General features: G+C 36.1%; 1 protein-coding gene across 9 annotated transcripts in view; it reads right to left on the minus strand.

The window, feature by feature from the left end:
- LOC307185291 (UPF0462 protein C4orf33) overlaps positions 1-23,947 on the minus strand; it is a 545,785-nt gene that overhangs the window by 491,978 nt on the left and 29,860 nt on the right. For all 9 annotated transcript variants that reach the window (XR_013827938.1, XR_013827939.1, XR_013827940.1 and 6 more), the window contains one exon: positions 7,381-7,468. The gene's annotated coding sequence lies outside the window, so the exon portion shown is untranslated. The remainder of the gene's footprint in view (positions 1-7,380; positions 7,469-23,947) is intronic.

The following is a 23,947-nucleotide window of genomic DNA, read 5'->3' on the forward strand; positions in this document are numbered from 1 at the left end:
CATCTGCCTTTTCTGTCCTAGATGTTAGAACTCCAAAAACAAGACACTTCCCTTGCCCTTAGGTAACTCACAATCTGGGGGAAAGAGAACTGTGAACAACACGTGAGAAAACTGTGAAAGTGCTGTAACAGAAGTATGGGAGCACAGAGCAGGAAGCCTCTAGTTCTGACTGCGGGGATTGGAAGAGTAGATAGTGTCAGCAAAGACTTCACAGAAGTTACAACTGAAAGATGTGCTGGAACAGAACAGGAAAGGACACAAGTGTGATTATGAATGGAGAAAATTGCTTGTTAAAAGCAGCATAAGGAGCATGGTGGGTGATGGGGGGATACACTGAGAGAAGTGATGCTGGAAGAGGGTGAAGATCCTGGGGGCTAACATTAGAGTTTATGCTGAAGCTATGGTAAAACAATGTCCAGTTCTAAGCATAGAATTTACTGACAACGTTTATGTTTTAAAAGAATTACTCTGAAGGATGTCTAGAAGAACAAAAATACTCTAAGAAATTTGGAGTCTTATTCAAAATTTAATTTTCTATTCCAATTTCCCCTAATTAAACTGCTAAGTCTTTGTTTTCAAAGTTATACTCTTTATTTCAAATGATTCTGTGAAACGTCTGTAAGAGAAAAGGATCTTAAAGAATAGAATTGAACTCAATTCAGTAACAATGGGACTCTTTATTCCCTCTCTACAACATAATACTTCTTGAATCTCCTACTGTTAGGTACACTCATGCATTCTCAATTACTCATTTCTCATTTTGTAAAGAGAATTAACCAAAGTGATTCTGATGGAAGGAAAGAAAGCAAAAATTTGAGCCAGTAATAAATTAGTGTAAACATTGAATGTTATAGGTTTAAACAGCCATTTAGAAAACTATCTCATTATAAGAGCAAAAGAAATTTATCCATATATTCAGTGATATGATTGTTCTTTTGCTCCTATATATTCTCAAATTATGTCTAGCTCTGAGCTACTTTTGCTTAGAAAAAGAGTTAGAACAATTTTTTAAATGTATTATGTTGAAGGTTTTTTTCCTTTTCTTATAAATAGATTATGTTCTTTCTAATATTCCAAAATGGTCAAAGGCATTCTTCTGGCAACTTGGAAATTTCAGTAAAAATATCACCTTCAGTAAAAATTTAAAATGTCAAAATAATCATAATTTTGTAGGAAATTTTAGTTGTTTTGTTATATAGTTTAGAAAGATCAAATAACAATAAGAAATTTTATGGAACAAAATGAAATTAATATGTGTGGACAAGAAGCACAAATTTTCTACTCTAGTATTCAAATGTTCTCTGGTCTGAAACTTTTGAAGAGAGCTATCTATTTTATTAAACCCACTTTGTATATAAAGAAAAGCTTAAATGCAAAAACAAAACAAAACAATACAAAAACTCCACAACACCATACACAACAGTTTTAGGTACCTTTATGCTCAACTGCTGATGTAATTATGATGTAGCCCCTTGCCTAAAATAGCTTGATGTTTACCAAATTCTCAACTGTTTAAAGTCTTTTTTCTGTTAAATTTATGAAATTCCCATTTGATGCCAGCACTACAAAGAACAGAATTTGGACTGATGAGTTTTGTTTTGTTTTGTTTTAATCAGATTTCCACAAAGGAATATTATATCACCTGTAGTAACAGAGAGACGTTATTTGGCCAAAAACGCTATAACTCCTAAAAGGTAAAACTACGTTTTTTCTAAACTGGAAGAAATAAACTTCTAAAGTCAATAAAGAGCAAACAACACTCTTAACAGGCATGTTTTATTGAGCATATAAACTTTTACTGTTAGATTTCTTTTTTAAAAGTCCCTATAGGAAAATCACCAATGATTTTCAAGTGATAATAGGAAACCATTATAGGGGTCCCAAAAGAAAAAGAGAAAAAGAAAGGGACTGAAAATACTTGAAGAGATTATAGTTGAAAACTTCCCTAAATTAGGAAAGGAAATAGTCAATCAAGTCCTGGAAATAAAGAGAGTCCCATACAGGATAAATGCAAAGAGAAGCACGCCAAGATACATATTAATAAAACTATCAAAAATTAAATGCAAACAAAAAATATTAAAAGCAGCAAGGGAAAAACAACAAATAACATACAAGGGAATGCCCATAAGGTTAACAGCTGATCTTTCAGAAGAAACTCTGCAAGACAGAGAGGAGTGGCAGGACATATTTAAGGTGATGAAAGGGAAAAACCTACAACCAAGATTACTCTACACAGCAAGAATCTCACTCAGATTTGACAGAGAAATTAAAACCTTTACAGAAAAGCAAAAGCTAAGAGCATTCAGCAACACCAAACCAGCTTTACAACAAATGCTAAAGGAACTTCTCTAGGCAGGAAACACAAGAGAAGGAAAAGACGTACAATAACAAACCCCAAACAATTAAGAAAATGGTAATAGGAACATACATATCGAGGACTACCTTAAATGTAAATGGATTAAACACTCCAACCAAACGACATAGACTGGCTGAATGGATACAAAAACAAAACCCATATATATGCTGTCTACAAGAGATCCACTTCAGACCTGGGGACACATACAGACTGAAAGTGAGGGGATGGAAAAAGGTATTCCATGCAAATGGAAATCAAAAGAAAGCTGGAGTAGCAACTCTCATATCAGACAAAATAGACTTAAAAAAAAAGACTATTACAAGAGACAAAGAAGGACACTACATAATGATCAAGGGATCATTCCAAGAAGATATAACAATTGTAAATATTTATGCACCCAACATAGGAGCACCTCAATACATAAGGCAAATGCTAACAGCCATAAAAGGGGAAATCAACAGTAACACAATCAGAGTAGGGAACTTTAACACTCCACTTTCACCAATGGACAGATCATCCGAAATGAAAATAAATAAGGAAACATAAGCTTTAAATGATACATTAAACAAGATGGACTTAATTGATATTTATAGGACGTTCCATCCAAAAACAGCAGAATACACTTTCTTCTCAAGTGCTCACGGAACATTCTCCAAGATAGATCATAACTTGGGTCACAAATCAAGCCTTGGTAAATTGAAGGAAATTGAAATTGTATCAAGTATCTTTTCTGACCACAACGCTATGAGACTGAATATCAATTACAGGAAAAAATCTGTAAAAAATACAAATACATGGAGGATAAAAACTATATTACTTAATAACCAAGAGATAACTGAAGAAATTAAACAGGAAATCAAAAAATACCTAGAAACAAATGACAACGAAAACATGATGACCCAAAACCTAAGGATGCAGCAAAAGCAGTTCTAAGAGGGAAGTTTATAGCAGTACAATCCTATCTCAAGAATCAAAAAACATCTCAAATAAACAACCTAACCTTGCACCTAAAACAATGAGAGAAAGAAGAACCAAAAAAACCCAAAGTTAGCAGAAGGAAAGAAATAAAGATCAGACCAGAAAAAAATGAAAAAGAAATGAAGGAAACAATAGCAAAGATGAATAAAACTAAAAGCTGGTTCTTTGAGAAGATAAACAAAATTGATAAACCATTAGCCAGACTCATCAAGAAAAAAAGGGAGAAGACTCAAATCAATAGAATGAGAAATGGAAAAGGAGAAGTAACTGACACTGCAGAAATGAAAAAGATCATGAGAGGGCTTCCCTGATGGTGCAGTTGTTGAGAGTCAGCCTGCCGATGCAGGGGACATGGGTTCATGCCCCGGTCCGGGAAGATCCCACATGCCATGGAGCGGCTGGGCCCGTGAGCCATGGCCGCTGGGCCTGCGCGTCCGGAGCCTGTGCTCCGCAACGGGAGAGGCCACAGCAGTGAGAGGCCCGCGTACCATAAAAAAAAAAAAAAAAAAAAAGAATTAAATTAGAACACTCTCTAACACCACACACAAAAATAAACTCAAAGTGGATTAAAGACCTAAATGTAAGGACAGACACTATAAAACTCTTAGAGGAAAACATAGGCAGAACACTTTATGACATAAATCACAGACAGATCCTTTTTGACCCACCTCCTAGAGAACTGGAAATAAAAACAAAAATAAACAAATGGGACCTAATGACACTGAAAAGCTTTTGCACAGCAAAGGAAACCATACACAAGGTGAAAAGACAACCCTCAGAATGGGAGAAAATATTTGCAAATGAAGCATCTGACAAAGTATTAATCTCCAAAATTTACAAGCAGCTCATGCAGCTCAACATCAGAAAAACAAACAACCCAATCCAAAAATGGGCAGAAGACCTAAATAGACCTTTCTCCAAAGAAGATATACAGACTGCCAAGAAACACATGAAAGGATGCTCAACATCACTAATCATTAGAGAAATGCAAATCAAAACTACAGTGAGGTATCACCTCACACCAGTCAGAATGGCCATCATCAAAAAACCTACAAACAATAAATGCTGGGGAGGGTGTGGAGAAAAGGGAACCCTCTTGCACTGTTGGTGGGAATGTAAATGGGTACAGCCACTATGGAGAACAGTATGGAGGTTCCTCAAAAAACTAAAAATAGAACTACCATATGACCCAGCAATCCTACTACTGGGCATGTACCCTGAGAAAACCATATTTCAAAAAGAGTCATGTACCACAATGTCCATTGCAGCTCTATTTACAATAGCCAGGTCATGGAAGCAACCTAAGTGTCCATCGAAAGATGAATGGATAAAGAAGATGTGGCACATACATACAATGGAATATTACTCAGCGATAAAAAGTAACGAAATTGAGTTATTTGTAGTGAGTTGGATGGACCTAGACACTGTCATACAGAGTGAAGTAAGTCAGAATGAAAAAAATAAATACCGTATGCTAACACATATATATGGGACCTAAAAAAAGGTTGTGAAGAACCTAGGGGGAGGACAGGAATAAAGACGAAGATGTAGAGAATGGACTTCAGTACACAGGGAGGGAGAAGAGTAAGGTGGGACAAACTGAAAGAGTGGCACGGACTTATATATACCACCAAATGTAAAACAGATAGCTAGTGGGAAGCAGCTGCATAGCACAGGGAGATCAGCTTGGTGCTTTGTGACCACCTAGAGAGGTGGGATAGGGAGGGTGGGAGGGAGACACAAGAGTGAGGAGATATGGGGTATATGTATATGTATAGCTGATTTACTTTGTTATAAAGCAGAAACTAACACACCATTGTATAGCAATTATACTCCAATAAAGATGTTCAAAAAAAAAAAAAAGGAAACCAAGCTTCATTAAAGGTAGGGCTAGGTTGTATCAAATTACAGAATTTTATTTCTAGGTTTTCTACCCATACCTATAAGGGTAAAAAGTTACATAGAGTTAACACAATTATGTCAAGTCAATGGAATCAATGTAAATACACAGTCCGGCTAACCAGGCTACAATCTCCTTACTGTATCATTTCTTCAATTACAGGGCTTAAAATTTTTGCCCAGCCCTTTTCAAATAAGTACTTCTATTCTCTACCTTGCCTATGTAGACACAGCCCTAAAAGAAAGCCAGTAATTTATGTAGGCTTCTATAGCCATTTTCTATCCTTCTGATAAGTATCTTTGAAGTTATATTTTTTCAGACCTAATACACTACTACTGAGTCATGATCCTTTTTTTAAGATTTAATTGTAGATGGGAAAAAAAGTGATAAAATCAAACTGATCCTTATAGGGGAATCAGTTTATATTTTATAAAGTATATGAAGTATCAACAAAATAGAATTATTAGCTTTATTTAATAAGGTCTAAACATAGCTAATATTTTATATGTGTATTAAAATCATAGGTTACTATTTTGAATTTGGGAAAATGTGCATATATTTAGCTATTACCACAAAGTTGCTTTATAGAAGAAAATGGTGAGGCTGTTTATAATCTGAATTTATTCATCTGAAATATAAATATATAAAAGCATATATGTATGTATATATCAGGTAATCTAGTAATTCTATACTTTCACATATTTATCAAATTTAAATACGACTTAATGCATAGCATTTTTACTCCCATTAAGATATAAGACAATATTTAAGTTTTAATTATACCTTACTTATGAGCAAAACATAGAACAAAACAGGAAATATAAGGCTTAGAATTATATAAGGTCTCCTATCTACATTCTCGCAATTAATACAGTGATGAGCTAGATACAAATAATAGTATAGGAATAATATAGAATCAAAACTTGGAAAAGAAAAAGTCACATGGTCTTCATTGAGCTATACAAAATTATAACACCATAAAGCTTGTCCCACTGTAGAACAAGGTGATCTCTGAAATTACAAGGCAGTGAATTCAGAACCATAAAAAGGAAATATTACTTCATAACCTTTAGTTAACCTGTAGCTATAGTTCCATAGGAGGCCATGAAAACAAATTCTGTGGTTGGATTTAAAAACTGGATAATTTTATAGCTACTCCTAATATCAAGCTTCAAGCTCATTGCCTTCAGCAGCTGGAATAGAATTCTGTGATCATTCACATCAGTAGACCACTAGGTATGAAGGTAGGTGGTACTACGTGTTATTCTAAAGATTAAATACTGTTTTTTTGGAGTCAAATGACACTGTTTACCACCTTGGTCTCCCTTCTAACATGTGGAGAGTGATGAAGGAGAATAGACGCTGCAGGAAGCTGCCCTCCTAAGTCAGAATTATCATCCTCTTATGGAGTCTTCCCACCAATTTACAAACCCACATGTACAGTAAACCTACTTTTGATAAAACACCAGCATCAGATGGATGCTAGTGTTCCCATTTCCAGGTGATTTCATCTTGAATGATCTTCTGTTTCCAAGCTGAAGCTTCACTGTCCAGAATGCCCACTCTTCTATACATGGTGCTTTAGCTCCTGAGGTTACTTCCTGTATCTATCATTTGCTCAAAAACTACATTTTACAGTGTCTTATCTATACAAACATTTAAATTGTTTGTTAAAATGAACTGTCCTTTCATCATTATACATGTTTATAAACTGCTATTTCCTGCTCTGTGCCTTTGCTCATTCTGCCTCTATCACAGGAAAGCCATTCTCTGCCCCTCCCACATCAACTGTCCCTCTTAATTCCAGTTTCTCCATGAAGTGATTCCTGCTCTCCTCAGATGAAAGTGACACTCCAAACCCACCCTCCCTGTATGTCCAAAATATTGCACCTATATTTCTAGTATTTATCCATTTCTACCTTATTTGAAATGATGTATAAATGAAAACAACTTACCTCTTGCTCAGCTCTCTTGCAGAATGTAAAAATTTTATAAGCAGTTGCTGCACTTAATTCATCACTTGTGTGTTTCTCAGCACGTAGTCTAGTGTCTTCAATGTGCCAATTGCTCCATAAGCAATAATTAAAGGAATGAGGTTTGTTATTTATGGACAATAATCCATGTGGAGAATTGCTTTGCAACATACCTGTTACCAATATCTTTATATAATTCTCACATCTCCTCTTCCAGCTGGCAGTTGTTTTCCTTCTTAGTTACTTTTGAAAATTTCAGTCCTTTAAAATAATAAAAAGAAAATTAATCTCTATAAAGAAAACAAAAAAATACAGTTCTTAGATCCAGTATTCACATGAAAAGAAATACTGCAGTAAGAATAAATAAAAGAGTGCTGAGACTGTCATTATTTTAAACACAGTCTTGTGGTTGTTTCTGGGTAGAGTTGAATAAGGCACCAAAAATATCATTTTGTTAACCTGCTTCTTCCATCTAGTGGCAAAAAGCAGTAAGAAACAATGTCCTAGAAAAACATTGTGATCAGATGGTTCTAAATGCCGTTTCAGGAATTACTTGATGGTGAGAGTCCAACATCCAAGGTTTAGGTTATGAGTATATGATAATTATTAAAAAAAAAATAATTCTAGCAAATTGGCAGGGTTCAGCTCAGGTAACAGTAGAATTACTTAAATTTGTAAGTGTATTTGCATGTTTTAACAAAGACTTCTGATATGTATATAAAGGTATACATCACCCTGCATTAAATTGTAATGGATTTGTTTTTGGATACATAGTTTTATTTCTGGACCAAATTATTAGATAACTATTTAGAATTCCATTATTTCCTCAGCTCTTGGCACAGGGCTACTGTGCTATTATAAGTTTCAAGAGGTTAAAACTGAGAGCCACTGAAAGTGACCTATCCCATTGGAATTACCAGTTAAAATACTTTTGCAATAATAATAGTAGGCAGTGAAATACATTATGACCTAAGGCATGGGGTCAAATTGGAGGAAAAGAGGTAAAGTTTAAAGGAGGTACAGTCAGCTGTTCTGCATTGTTCAAGCTGCTTCAAAGGCATTAATGAAAAGTTACATGCAACTGCACAGCGTAATTGTGCATGCTCTGCACTCTCAAAGGCCACCAGCTAATACCTAATACATGAGGTTTGACTGCCCTTCTAAAACTTTGTTTGCCTCACTGCAAATGTAATTACTATTTTAGAAGTCAAATGTGGGTTATGCAGAAATGGATAAAATGTTCTCCAAGACAAGTTTTTCCCCTTCACCTATTCAACTGAGCCAGTTAACAATGCATAATGGTAATATAAATTAAGGGTTATCAATATATTAAGTGGAAAATACATTAAGATTACATAAAAGAAATAAAAGTATTAGTGAGTACCATAATTATTTGAAATTCAATATTTTGTATTAAAAGAAGACTTTTTGTTTGCTTCCTAATTTTCAAGAACTGAAAAACCTTGCCTTAACACCCTCAACCCCGAAAGCAAATCTGAGTGTAGAAGGATTGGCTGTTGGTTTTTCTCCTCTCCCTAGCCGCCCTCCTTGCTCAAATGAAAGTAGACTAAAGTTTTATGTTCTGTCACATATGGGGGAGAAGGAGGGGAAATAGAGCGATGACACAGAGGAGAGGGTGAAGCAAAGAAGATGGGATCATAGTGCAAAGCCATCTGAGCAAATAACAGGGCAGAAGGTGGTTCCCATTTCCCCAGTATTCTTGTGGCCAGTCTTCCTGGATTGGGCTAAGGAAAGGGTGCCAATTAACTGGGAGATCACTGGAGCCACTGCCACTGTTTAGATGCCCCAAAAGCCACAAGACTCGAAGCCTCACCCACAATAATTAAATTAACACAAATGATTGTTGCCACATGGTGCCAGCAAGAGCCAGGATAGGGATGGAATCCGGTGGCCCAGCAGGACTGCTGGCACCTGTAGTGGAAATTAGTCTGGCACTTGTCATTTACTTCATGATCATGAGTCCTCACGTTATAGGCAATTGAAATGTGTGGAACTCTCTTATGGTGTTATAATATAGTTTTGCTAAAACTAGAGTGTTGGTATTTAAAATTTTCTTTCACAGTGAACAAGTACAGTTCTGGAGAAGTGAACTTCAGGCAAACTGTATATACACAGTTATTGGCATTAATATCCTATTCAGTATGTTTATCAGTTCTTTGACCTTGATCAAGTTATATATCCCTATTTTATGGATGATGATACCCATGTGATAAGGTTTTTATGAGGAACTAAGTGAGAAAATGATTATAAATTCCTTGGAAAACGGTAGATGCTCAATAGATATGAAATATTATTAAGTCACAGGGTACTTAATATATACTAAGAATTTTTGTACATTACCCTGCATATATTAAGGTATCTAACATTTACTTATATGTGCTTGTAAAATAAAATTAACAGTCCTCCCTTTGGTGCAAATATTTCTTTATCATAGCTTACCTTTGTAAACAGGCATGGTGATTTTTTTAAATAGATCTTTACCGGATTATAATTGCTTCACAATACTGTGTTAGTTTCTGTTGTACAACAAAGTGAATCAGCCATATGCATACATATATCCCCATAGCCTCTCCCTCTTGCGTCTCCCTCCCACCCTCCCTATCCCACCCCTCTAGGTTGTCACAAAGCACTGAGCTAATCTCCCTGTGCTATGCTGCTGCTTCCCACTAGCTATTTTACATTTGGTAGTGTATATATGTCCATGCCACTCTCTCACTTCGTCCCAGCTTACCCTTCCCCTCCCCGTGTCCTCAAGTCCATTCTCTATGTCTACGTCTTTATTACTGCCTTGCCGCTAGGCTCATCAGTACCATTTTTTTTTAAGATTGCATATATGTGTGTTAGCATACAGTATTTGTTTTTCTCTTTCTGACTTACTTCACTCTGTATGACAGACTCTAGGTCCATCCACCTAACTACAAATAACTCAATTTCGTTTCTTTTTATGGCTGAGTAATATTCCATTGTATATATGTGCCACAACTACTTTATCCATTCATCTATCGATGGACATTTAGGTTGCTTCAATTACCTGGCTATTATAGAGCTGCAATGAACATTGCGGTCCATGTGTCTTTTTGAATTATGGTTTTCTCAGGGTATCTGCCCAGTAGTGGGATTGCTGGGTCACATGGTAGTTCTATTTTTAGTTTTTTAAGGAACCTCATACTGTTCTCCACAGTGGCTGTATCAATTTACATTCCCACCAACAGTGCAAGAGGGTTTCCTTTTCTCCACACCCTCTCCAGCATTTGTTGTTGTAGATTTTCTGATGATGCCCATTCTAACTGGTGTGAGGTTATATCTCATTGTAATTTTGACTTGCATTTCTCTAATAATTAGTGATGTTGAGCATCTTTTCACGTGCCTCTGGGGCATCTGTATGTCTTCTTTGGTGAAATGTCTATAGATCTTCCACCTTTTTAATTGGATTGTTTTTTTTTTTTGATATTGAGCTGCATGAGCTGTTTATATATTTTGGAGATTAGTCCTTTGTCCATTGTTTTATTTGCAAATATTTTCTCCCATTCTGAGTGTTGTCTTTTCGCCTTGTTTATGGTTTCCTTTGCTGTGCAAAAGCTTTGAAGTTTCATTAGGTCCCATTTGTTTATTTTTGTTTTTATTTTCATTACTCTAGGAGGTGGGTCAAAAAAGATCTTGCTGTGGTTTATGTCAAAGAGTGTTTTTCCTATGTTTTCCTCTAAAGGTTTTATAGTGTCTGGCCTTACATTTAGGTCTTTAATTCATTTGGAGTTTATTTTTGTGTGTGGTGTTAGGGAGTGTTCTGATTTCATTCTTTTACATGTAGCTGTCCAGTTTTCCCAGCACTACTTATTGAAGAGGCTGTCTTGTCTCCACTGTATGTTCTTGCCTCCTTTCTCGTAAATTAGGTAACCATATGTGCGTGGGTTTATCTCTGGGCTTTCTATCCTGTACCATTGATCTATATTTCTACTTTTGTGCCAGTACCATACTGTCTTGATTACTGTCGCTTTGTAGTATAGTTTGAAGTCTAGGAGCCTGATTCCTCCAGCTCCGTTTTTCTTTCTCAAGATTGCTTTGGCTATTCGGGGTCTTTTGTGTTTTCATATGAATTGTAAAATTTTTGTTCTCATTCTGTGAAGAATGCCATTGGTAGTTTGATAGGGATTGCACTGAATCTGAAGATTGCTTTGGGTAGTACAGTCATTTTCACAATATTGATTCTTCCAATCCAAGAACATGGTATATTTCTCCATCTGGTTATGTCATCTTTGATTTCTTTCATCAGTGTTGTATAGTTTTCTGAGTACAAGTCTTTCACCTCCTTAGGGAGGTTCATTCCTCGGTATTTTATTCTTTTTGTTGTGATGGTAAATGGGATTGTTTGCTTAATTTCTCTTTATGATTTTTCACTGTTAGTGTATAGGGATGCAAGAGATTTCCGTGCATTAATTTTGCATCCTGCAACCTTACCAAATTCACTGATTAGTTCTAGTAGTTTTCTGGTAACATCTTTAGAATTTTCTACGTATAGTACCATGTCATCTGCAAACAGTGACATTTTTATTTCTTCTTTTCCAATTTTTATTCCTCTTATTTCTTTTTCTTCTCTGAATTGCCGTGGGTAGGACTCCCAAAACTATGTTGAATAATAGTTGTGAAAGTGGACATCCTTGTCTTTTTCCTGATCTTAGTGGAAATGCTTTCAGATTTTCACCATTGAGTATGATGTTTGCGGTGGATTTGTCATACATGGCCTTTACTCTGTTGAAGTAGGTTCCCTCTATGCCCATTTTCTGGAGGGTTGTTATCATAAATGGGTGTTGAATTTTGTCAAAAGCTTTTTCTGAATCTATTGAGATGATCATTAGGTTTTTATTCCTTAATTTGTTAATATGGAGTATCAGATTGATTGATTTGCGTATATTGAAGACTCCTTGCATCCCTGGGATAAATAACACTTGATCATGGTGTATGATCCTTTTAATATTTTGTTGGATACTGTTTGCTAGTATTTTGTTCAGGATTTTTGCATCTATGTTCATCAGTGATACTGGACTATAATTTTCTTTTTTGTGATATCTTTTTCTGGTTTTGGTATCAGGGTGATGGTGGCTTCGTAGAATGAATTTGGGAGTGTTCCTCCCTCTGCAATTTCTTGGAAGAGTTTGAGAAGGATGGGTGTTAGCTCTTCTCTAAATGTTTGATAGAATTCATCTTTGAATCCATCTGGTCCTGGACTTTTGTTTGTTCAAAAATTTTTAATCACAGTTTCAATTTCATTACTTGTGATAGGTCTGTTTATATTTTCTAATTCTTCCTGGGTTAGTATTGGAAAATTGCACCTTTCCAAGAATTTGTCCATTTCTTTGTGGTTGTCCATTTTATTGGCATATAGTTGTTTGTAGTAGTCTCTTAAATCCTTTGAATTTTTGTGGTTTCTGTTGTGATTTCTCCTTTTTCATTTCTTATTTTACTGATGAGAATCCTTTCCCTTTTTTTCTTGATGAGTCTGGCTAAGGGTTTATCAATTTTGTTTATCTTCTCAAAGAACCAGCTTTTAGTTTTATTGATCTTTGCCATTGCTTTCTTTGTTTCTATTTCATTTATTTCTGCTCTAATCTTTATGATTTCTTCTACTGACTTTGGGTTTTCTTTGTTCTTCTTTCTCTAGTTGCTTTAGGTGTAAGGTTAGATTGTTTGGGATTTTTCTTGTTTCTTGAGGTGAGATGGAATTGCTATGAACTTCCCTCTTAGAATTGCTTTTGCTGCATCCCATAGGTTTTGGATTGTCCTGTTTTCATTGTCATTTGTTTCTATGTTTTTAAAATTTTTTTCTTTAATTTTTTCAGTGATCTCTTGGTTATTTACTATTGCCCTGTTTAGCCTCTGTGCATTTGTGTTTTCACAGTCTTTTTCCTGTAATTGATTTCCAATCTCACAGCATTGTGGTCAGAAAAGATGCTTCACAGGATTTCAACTTTCTTAAATTTTCCAAGGCTTGATTTGTGACCCAATATATGATCTATCCTGGAGAATGTTCCATGAGCACTTGAGAAGAAAGTGTATTCTGCCACTTTGGGGTGGAATGTTCTAAAAATATTAGTTAAATCTATCGGGTCTATTGTGTCATTTAAAGCTTGTGTTCATTTATTTTCTGTTTGAATGATCTGTCCATTGGTGTAAGCAGGGTGTTAACGTCCCCTACTATTATTGTGTTACTGTTGATTTCTCCCTTTACGGTTGTTAGGACTTGCCTTATGTACTGAGGAGCTCCTATGTTGGGTGCATAAACATTTATAATTGTTATATCTTCTTGGATTGATCCCTTGATCATATGTAGTGTCCTTCCTTGTCTCTTGTAACATTCTTTATTTTAAAGTCTATTTTACCTGATATGAGTATTGTTACTCTAGCTTCTTTTGATTTCCATTTGCATGGAATATCTTTTTCCATCCCTTCACTTTCAGTCCGTACATGTCCCGAGGTCTGAAGTGGGTCTCTTGTAGACAGCATGCATACGCATCTTGTTTTTGTATCCATTCAGCCAGTCTGTGATGTTTGGTTGGGGCATTTAATCCATTTACATGCAAGGTTATTATCGATATGTATGTTCCTATTACTATTTTCTTAATTGTTTTGGGTTTGCTTTTGTGGGTCTTTTTCTTCTCTTGTGTTTCCTGCCTACAGAAATTTCTTTAACATTTGTTGTAAAGTTGGTTTGGTGGTGCTGAATTCTCTTAGCTTTTGCTTGTCTGTAAAGCTTTTGATTTCTTTGTCGAATCTGAATGAGATCCTTGTTGGGTAGAATAATCTTGGTTGTAGGTTTTTCTCTTTCATCACTTTCATCCTGCCACTCCCTTCTGGCCTGCAGAGTTTCTGCTGAAAAATCAGCTGATAACTTTATGGAGATTCCTTTTTATGTTATTTTTTGTTTTCCCTTGCTGCTTTTAATATTTTTTCTTTGAATTTAATTTTTGTTAGTTTGATTATTATGTGTCTTGGTGTGTTTCTCCTAGGGTTTATCCTGTATGGGACTCTCTGTGTTCCTGGACTTGGGTGACTATTTCCTTTCCCATGTTAGGGAATTTTTCCACTATAATCTCTTCAAATATTTCCTCAGACCCTTTCTTTTTCTCTTCTTCTTCTGGGACCCCTATAATTTGAATGTTGGTGCATTTAGTTTCATCTCAGAGGTCTCTGAGATTGTCTTCAATTCTTTTCATTCTTTTTTCCTTATTCTGCTCCTCAGTTGTTATTTCCACCATTTTGTCTTCCAGCCCACTTACTCGTTCTTCTGCCTGTTATTGTTATTGATTCCTTCTAGTGTATTTTTCATTTCAATTATTGTGTTGTTCATCTCTATTTGTCTGTTCTTTAGTTCTTCTAGATCTTTGTTAAACATTTCTTATGTTTTTTCAATCTGTGCCTCCATTTTGTTTCTGAGATTCTGGATTATCTTCACTATCATTACTCTGAATTCTTTTTCAGGTAGATAGCCTATTTCCTCTTCATTTATTTGGCCTTATAGGTTTTTACCTTGCTCCTTCATCTGTGACATATTTTTTTGTCTAATTTTTTTTTTCTTTTTGATGAGTGGGATAATGTTCCTGTCTCACTGGTTATTTGGCCTGAGGCTTCCAACACTGGAGTTTGTAGGCTGTTGGGTAGAGCTGGGTCTTGGTGCCAAGATGCGGACCTTGGGGAGACCTCACACAGATGAATATTCCCGGGGTCTGAGGTCCTCTGTGAGTCCAATGGTTCAGACTCGGAGCTCCACTGCAGGAGCTTGGGCCTGACCCCTGGCTGAAGATCCCACAAGCCATGACGGGTGCCAAAAAAAAAGAGAACAATAACAAAGTAAAAAGTAATATTAGACTAGGAAACTAACAGATATGTTAGAAAGAATATAAAAATGTAGATGAAACAACAACCAGAAGGTAAAACAGAACCACTATAGTAAAAAAGAGAAAAAAGGAAAAGAAAGAATAACAAAGTAAAAACATCAGACTAGGAAACTAACAGATGTTAGAAAAAATATAAACTATAGATGAAACAACAACTGGAAGGTAAAACAGAACAATAGTAAAAAAGAGGAGGAGAAAAAAAAAAGGTGGAAAAGGCCATGGTTGTGGAGGGCGTGGCCTAAGCAAGGGCAGGGTTTGGGCAGTGGTGGGGGGGCCTATGCTTAGGATCCATCTCGACCCCACCCTCGGCATGGTGATTTTTGTAAACAATTTTCAAGGCTCCCTCCAAGTCTTTGGGTAGCCAATAAACAATTACAATTAAAATTATGTCAACATTTGTGTCTTGCTTTTTGGAGTTTCTTAGAAAATCTTAGCTGAAGAGCTCAAGATTAATGCAAGGAAATTTAAAAATAAAAAATTTAAAGCGAAAGGAGGCAGATGAATAATAAAAAGAAAACATCTGTTAAAAGTAGGAAGATAAAATTATCACTTAAAATCTTTTAATCCTTGAAGAACAGAAACGCTCATGAATTTCTAGAAGTCTTGCAGCATATGTTTACATGAAGCCATGAGCCCAAAGAATGAAAAAGAAAAGTCATTCCAAAGCACCCAATTAATTTTTCTGTCCCATGGTAATCTGAATTGGAATGAGGCTATAATATGGTAAAATTTTTTGTAAAAAACATATTTAGAGAACACAGACATATTTTCTTCCTATCTGGATGGAATACATTCAAACTAAATGCCTATTCAAGATTTGAAACTTTACTCTTTGTAATTAAGGAGGAAGAAAGAAAGACGGAATTAATTTGCACACAAATGCATCCGAGTTATGATGCCCACTCACTCTTGTTTACTCTTCTGAAGTCAACCTGTAATTATTAGTTGGTCACCTTTAACAGGCAAAATATTTCTGAAGGACTCCCAAGATCACAACAAAAATACAAGATAATTTTAAAATATTTTAGGCTTTTAGGTGAAAGTTCTTTCTTTGCATGTCACATACTTGCTTTTTCTTTCTGAGTCTACGCATGGTTTTAAATAAATTCAGGAGTAATAGATGTGCTCCAGTTTTGACTCAAACTACTGGACTTTAATGTAGAATTTTTTTACAGAATATCAAACCTCTCTGATTTACCCATACCAATCTGTATGTCTCATGGACACAGGTTTGATGCTGAACACTCTTCAACGGTTCTAAACTGTTCTGCTTACTATTTACTAGCAAAAGGACCTCTGGCATCCAGCTTTCCTTCTCATCTTTTGAAATAAAATTCTTTTAGAATTTTCTGCAGGTGCTCCTGAAAAAGCTTATCCCAAACTGACAGGCACTTAAATGTAATCCTCTCACAATAAAACTTTATCTGAAATGCTAATAATTAGAAGTATTTACAAGTATAACCAATATATTCCATTTCTCTGTAATACCTATTAGAAATTTTATAGCATCAATTTTATTATAAACACATGGTAGAAAAGAAAAAAACCACTCAAGCAAAGTTTCCATAGGACAGGAAGAACTATGACCCTCCCTAACAAATAGTCACATCCCTGCAGAATTGGAAAATGATAAAAAATAAGTCAAATACCCATTTGGCAAAAAGCAGCAAGTATGCAGGGCCTCCACAGCATGCTGCAATAAGAGTTAGAATCAGGATGGCCTTCACTTGTAAAAACTTAAAACAAAAATACATTTTCAACATTATTTATAACTTAATATATCTTATCAAGGTTAAGGCATTAAGTTTCATTATTTACTAGAAAGTTTATGATTAATAATGTTTACTGGCCTTGGTTGTGTTCATTTATTGATAATGGTGACAGATCACTGTGGCAAATATATGGTCAGAACAAGGTGACAAGACCAATATCACACAGCTAAGTCTGAGAGGGCTACTTACAGTCAACACAAACAATGCTTACTTTTTTTTTTTTTTTTTGCGGTACGCGGGCCTCTCACTGTTGTGGCCTCTCCCGTTGGGGAACACAGGCTCCGGATGCGCAGGCTCAGAGGCCACGGCTCACGGGCCTGGCTGCTCCGCGGCATGTGGGATCTTCCCGGACCGGGGCACGAACCCATGTCCCCTGCAACAGCAGACGGACTCTCAACCCCTGCGCCACCAGAGAAGCCCATGCTTACTTCTTTTAAGGTTGTTTGTTCTTTTAAAATAGTATGAGAGGGCTTCCCTGGTGGCTCAGCGGTTAAGAATCCATCTGCCAATGCAGGGGACATGGGTTCGAGCCCTGGTCCAGGAGGATCCTGCACCACATGCCGCAGAACAACTAAGCCCGTGTGCCACAACTACTGAGCCTGCACTCTAGAGCCCGTGAGCCACGACTACTGAGGCCCACATGCCTGGAGCCCGTGCTCCGCAATGGGAGAGGCCACCGCAATGAGAGGCCCACGCACTGCAGGGAAGAGTAGCCCCCGCTTGCCGTGGCTGGAGAAAGCCCACGCACAGCACGAAGACACAACGCAGCCACAAAAAGAAAAAAAAATAGTATGATAGTGCTATTAATGGAGGGAAATTCTGTTTATCTTTTCATTATTTGCATAAGTTTAGAGGAAGCATTTTCAGCAACTCTTAACTTACAATCTGGCTTTAGTCTTAATATGACATTTGTTATATCTCCTGAACTAAAACTGGGAACAGATCTTCATTAATTAAATTATTGTCATTTATTCAAAATTATTTCTAGGGCTTCCTGAAACAAAATATTTAGCTTATACTATAGCGGGTAAAAGACAAATTAGGCACAAATCACGTCCCCATGAAGCTCACAGTTTAGTTGGGAGATAATTGGATAAGACAAAATGCAAAAATGATAAAGTGTAATAAAAAAGACATGCAGAAAAAAATTTTTTATAAAGTTTTTGGAAAGAGAACTTACTAGCAACAGAACATTGAAAGTTGGATAGGATGTGTGTATGTTCTAAGAAAAAGGTTTTCATTCATTAATTCACTCATGTTTGGACCGATTACTCTATAAAGACACTAATTTAGATCTGTCCACTCTGTGAGAGAAAACTGAAAAAAAAAAAGGTGTGGTAATTTCCTTTCCCACTCACCAGAATATAGCCAGGCTATGTGTCATAGCTCTGAATTTCTTCACTGTTGCACTGTAGGACCTAAAGCAGAAGTTCCCAGGAACCTAGAATTCAATCAACATGTCCAATTGTATTTGTGTGTGTGTGTGTACAAGTAGATAAGACTACGCTCAGAACCATTTAAGTGGCCAACCTGTAGAAAGAGGGATGGTTTAGAGAGTTTTCTGAATGAAAACTATAGACAGAGGTTTGGGGAATTAGAGGATTTTGTATGCAGGTGGAAACCCACGACACTCCTATGCAGAGCCCTTGGGATGTGATAGAGCCTTTGACTGGGTGGGACAGAAATTTGAGGAGGCTGACCACAAAGAAAATAAAAGACTTCTGTGTCCGAGCTTGAATAGGAAGCAGTTGAGTCATGAGTTCAAGGGAACACTGTGGTTTTGTACTATCAAAATACTAATAACCAACGTAGATGAAAGAACAGAGAATACTTCCATAAATATTTTACACTAAGTAAGACTCCTAGAACTCTTAAAACATCCTAGGAAAGGTGAGAAGACCCCTGAAACATGATTGATAGTGAGTGTCCTGTCAGCCAGGTAGGTGTGGTCTTGGAATAGCTGATCCATTTTAAAGAAATGTAACATTTCTTTACCCATATTATAAAAACAAATTTTCTATCTGCTGCATATTCAAGTATTCAACAAATATGTATCAAGTTCCTACTGTGTCAGACATGGTTCTAGGGAATATCTCACCTGGAGCTTATATCTGAGTAAGGTGAAGAGACATATAATAAAAAATATTTAATATGCTAGGTGGTGATAAGTGATATTAATAAAAATACATCAGAGTAAGTAAAATAAAAGATGAATAAGAAGGAACTTGCTATTTTATATGACATAATCAGAGAGAGCCTATGTGTAAGCCTAAGTAACATTTAAGCAGAAATTTAAATTCAGATGAGGAAATTAGTCCCACATATATCTGGAGAACGTGTGTTCTAGACAGTGTTAACAGCAAGAACAAAGATCTTGCAGCAAGATGGTGCTAATTATATTTGGGGAGTTGATGAAGCTGAAATGCAGAATGAGAGGAAGACCAGTTATACATGAGGTCTGAAAGATAAATGATTGAGACCAATAACTGAGATGGCAAGCCACTGGTACTGCTGAGCAGGTATGGCATGACCTCACATTATAAAACAGTCTCTGAAGTTCTGCTTCTACCCATGAAGGGGTAATTGCTATGGGACTTTCATGCAGGGCTTGCTATGGGTCCTGTCACAAACAAGTAGAAAAACTGGATAGATTATATGAAGCCAGCATTATCAGATGTTAGACAACAACCAGCTGTTGGCCTGGAAGCAATTTCCAGAACTCAGCACAGGGAGAGATTTTAAAAGTTTCAAAAGGATCAATCTGTTAGAGTAATGAAATGTTACTTCTGATAGTAGGTTATTAAAGGACTGCAGCTTCTGTCTCAGGTGTGCACACTTCTCTCTTACTCTCCTGAATTGCTTGCTCTGGGGGAAGTCAGCAGCCATGCCATGATGCAGCCCTGTGGAAGGCCCATGTGGTGTGGAACTGAGTGTGGGCAGCCAGTTGAGTGAGCTTGGAGGCAGATCATCCCCTAGTCAAGCCTTCTGATGAGACTGCGGCACCTTTAACAGCCTGTCTACAATCTCATGAGAGACCTTGAGTCAGAACCACCCAGTTAAGCCATTCTCAAATTCCTAACCCACAGGAACTGTGAGATAAAAAATGTTGTTTTAAGATGCTAATTTCGGGAGTAATTTTATATGCACCAATAGGTAACTATTAGAATATCTGGAATGAAAATTTAACCTGGTAGAATAGACAGCAGCTTAGACACTGCAAAGGAAGGCTCAGTGAATGTGAAGACATAGCAATAGTAACTCTCTAAAATAAAGCATAGAGAGGAAAAGGCTGGAAAAGAAATGAATAGAATCTCAATGACCCATGTAACTAACTCAAGCAGGCTTAACTGAGGACAGAATAGAACAGAAAAAAAGTATTTTTAAAAACTAATGGCTAAAAACTTTCCAAGTTTTATTAAAACTACAAATTCAGAGACCCAAGAAGCTCAACAAAACCCCAATTAAGATAAATACCAAGAAATCCATACCATGGCACATTATAAGCAAGTTGCCAAAACTCAGTGATAAAAAGAAAATCACAAAAGTAAGTGACCAAATAAAGACACGTTATAAACAAAGGAAAACAAAACAAAACAAAACAAGAATATAGCACATTCCATCAGAAACTATGCAAACAAGGCGGCAATGAAATTATACCTCTAGCATACTGAAAGGAAAAGTCAACCTAGAATTCCATGCCCAATGAAACTGTCTTTCAAAAATTAAAGACTTTTCAAACAAGAAAATTATGAGAGAATTCCTCCCAGCATATCTATACTCTAGTATATATTAAAGGAAGTTCTTGAGGCAGAAGAAAATAATGCCAGATTGAAAAACAAAAAACAAAAAAACTTAGATTTCAAAAGAATGAAAAGTGCTAGAAATATGGGGGGAGATTTAAAAAATTACTTGTCTCTATTTAAAAAAAATTAAATATAACTGACTAACAGAAGCAAAAATAATATACTGTGGCTAGAAGAATAAAGTAATATATTCTAGTTGTAGACTGTGAATTCAGTGAGTAGAAGTTGAAAAGAATCTACTCAACTAGTAGAGTAGAATCTACTCTTTGAAAGACACATTTAAGAAAATGGAAAAGAAAGCCAATTCATAGACTAGGAGAAAATATTTGCAATACATATATTTGTCTAAGGATTTGTATCCAGAATATATTTTTAAAAGAGCTCAATTATAAAAAGACAAAAATAGGCAAAATATTTGAACAGACACTTCACAAAAGAAAATATCTGAATGGCCAATAAGCACAAGAAAAGATACTCATAATCACTGGTCAGCCAAGACATACAAAATAAAACCACACTGAGAAATCAGTACACGAATATCTGAGGTTTAAAATTTAAAAGACTGACAATATCAAGGTTGGTGAAAATGTGGAACAATTAGAACTCTGTTGGTTCTATAAAATGGTAAAGCCACTTAGCAAACAATATATCATTTTCTTAGAAGCTAAACGTACTGTTACCATATGATCCAGTAATTTTGCTCTTAGATATTTACTGAAGAGAATTAATAACTTATGTTTGCAAAAATACATGTATACAAATGTTCATAGCACCTGTATGTAAAATAGCCAGACACTGGAAGCAACCCAAATGTCCATCAACAGGTGTATCAATAAATTGTAGTATATCCATACAATGGAATACTTCTGAGCAATAAAAAGGAACAAACTACCTATACATGCAACAACATGAATAAATTTCAAAAACATCATGTCAGTGACAGACCCCAGACACAAAGACTGAAATCATAGTATATAATTATATGAAATTTCTAGAAAAGTCAAAACTGTAGGGACAGAAAATAGATCAGTTGTTGCTTGGGTTTGAGTGGGGGAGCAGGAATCGACCACAGATAGGCACAGGGGATATTTTAAAGTAATCAAATTGTACATTTAAAATGAGTACATTTTATTTTATGTGAATCTTACCTGAAAAATGTTGCTTTTAAAAAGTAGATTCTGCCTTCTGTTTAGAGAATAGGCATGGGGGTTGGGGTGCAGGGGAGCAAGGCAAAGTGAGAAGCAGGGAGACCAGTTCAAAGACTACTGCAATAATTTAGGGTCTCAATAATCCAGGGAAGATGACAGTGGTTTGGGTAAGAGTGGTAGTAATGAAGGTGTTAAGAAGTGGTGAGATTCTGGATAGATATTTCAAAAGTGAAGATGATGAGATTTGTCAATGAATTGGATTTGGGTCAAATGACAAAGAAATTTCCATCCTGAACTATAGAAAGACTTGCCATTTAAGATAACTTGGGAAATATCAGGTATGGTGGCTGAAAAGTGTTCAGCTTTGGACATGCTAATATGAGATGCTCATTAGACAGCTTAGGGGCAATACGAAGAGGTGTGCATATGTTCATGCACACACTAGGAGGAGGAAGACATACACTTGGGAAACATGAGCACGTACACTGTATTTTAAACCACTATATTGACTGGGATGACCAAGGGAGTAAATATATAGAAAGAAGAGGTCTAAAGATTGAATCTTGGCAAATTCCATTTTTAAAGTTTGAAAAAAGAAGGAACAAGCCAAGAAGAATTAGAAGGAGAACTGAGAAAGTGATATCCCCGAGCGAAGGGAGGGACATCTAGGAGGGAACGATCAACATTGTCAAATTCTGATAAACAAGTGAGATGATGTCCAAAAAGATCATAGTAACGTTAAGAGCAAATTATCTGAGATACCATTTCTCACCTATCTGAATAGCAAAATCCTGAAAGCGTGATAACATACTCTGTTGGAGAAGCTGTGGGATAACAGGAACTGTCATACTTTAATGGTAGAAATACAAATTTCCCTATGGCACATAATTTTGTACTTTCTAGCAAAAGTGTGTATGTGTTTGCCCTTAGACTCAGAAAATATTATTCCTAGGATCATATTCCAAAGATATACTGGCAAAAATACAAAAGTCTGTATGAAGTAACTAGTTCAGCAGCAGAACAGCAATCTACTTTCTTCTTTTATATGGGAATGCCCTAGGTAAAAAGAAAGTGACCCAATCAAATCTCCTTGTAAACCACATCGTGACAAATCTGGTAAAATAATGATATTTGCTCGCATTTCCTTGTCAATGGAATACTTTTAGCAGGATGTATTTGGTTGGTTTAAGATTGCTTACGATAAAAAGAAAATGCTAGATTTGGATTTGTGGGGTATGGGTCCTTGGAAAATGTCACATAATCAATGTAATAATCTGAATATAAAATGGAGATGTCTATTAACTAAAATATAGCCCCCTTTAGTATTAAGTCCTGTAGCTGAAAACATGGGACCTGCTGCCTTTGTTCTTTTCACAGGGGATATTGCCTAAATCCACCTCTCACCCAGTTTTAATTAGCCATGCTAAATGAGAACCTTTGGAATTGCCTGAATCCTCCCCAGGCATTAACTCTAAGCAATACAGAATTCCAGGAGGGCAATAAAAGATCACTGTTCTAATTAAGGAAAAGGTTAAGGTGGAGTTTTGATTCCCATTAACCCCCTTTTATCAGTCCCAGCTACTATATAAGGCAGAAGTTTCCTGAAGGAAAGTAATAGATTGTCAAGGATCAAACAAGGTGGCTCCTCTGATTGCTTCAGTTACACCTAATCTTCAAAACTAAACAGGAAGCGCAACAGACCAAGGCAGTCTATTATGCCAGTATGCGTCTAACTTAACATCTAACGCAATGCCTTTTTATCAATCCCAGATTCAAAATCTAGACAGACACGGTTTGCATTTTCATGGACTGGAAATCAGTGTTATATTATTATATTGCACATTAAATTTCCTGGCATATTGCCATAATCTAGTGAGTCGGGATTTGTACTAAACAACCATTAAGAGCAAGTTAATGCACTACATAGATGCTATTATGCTAATTGACTTCTCAGAGGAGAAAGGTTGAGAGGAGTTAAGAATCACAGTCACCTTTATGATAGATAGAGGATGGATGATAAATCCAGCTAAAATTCAAGTCCAGCCCAATCTAAGAAATTCCAGGAGCAACAACAGACATTCCTTAAACTGTGAGAAATAAGTTACTG

Source organism: Stenella coeruleoalba (assembly GCF_951394435.1).
Source record: "Stenella coeruleoalba genome assembly, chromosome: 4".
Classification (NCBI taxonomy): Eukaryota; Metazoa; Chordata; class Mammalia; order Artiodactyla; family Delphinidae; genus Stenella; species Stenella coeruleoalba.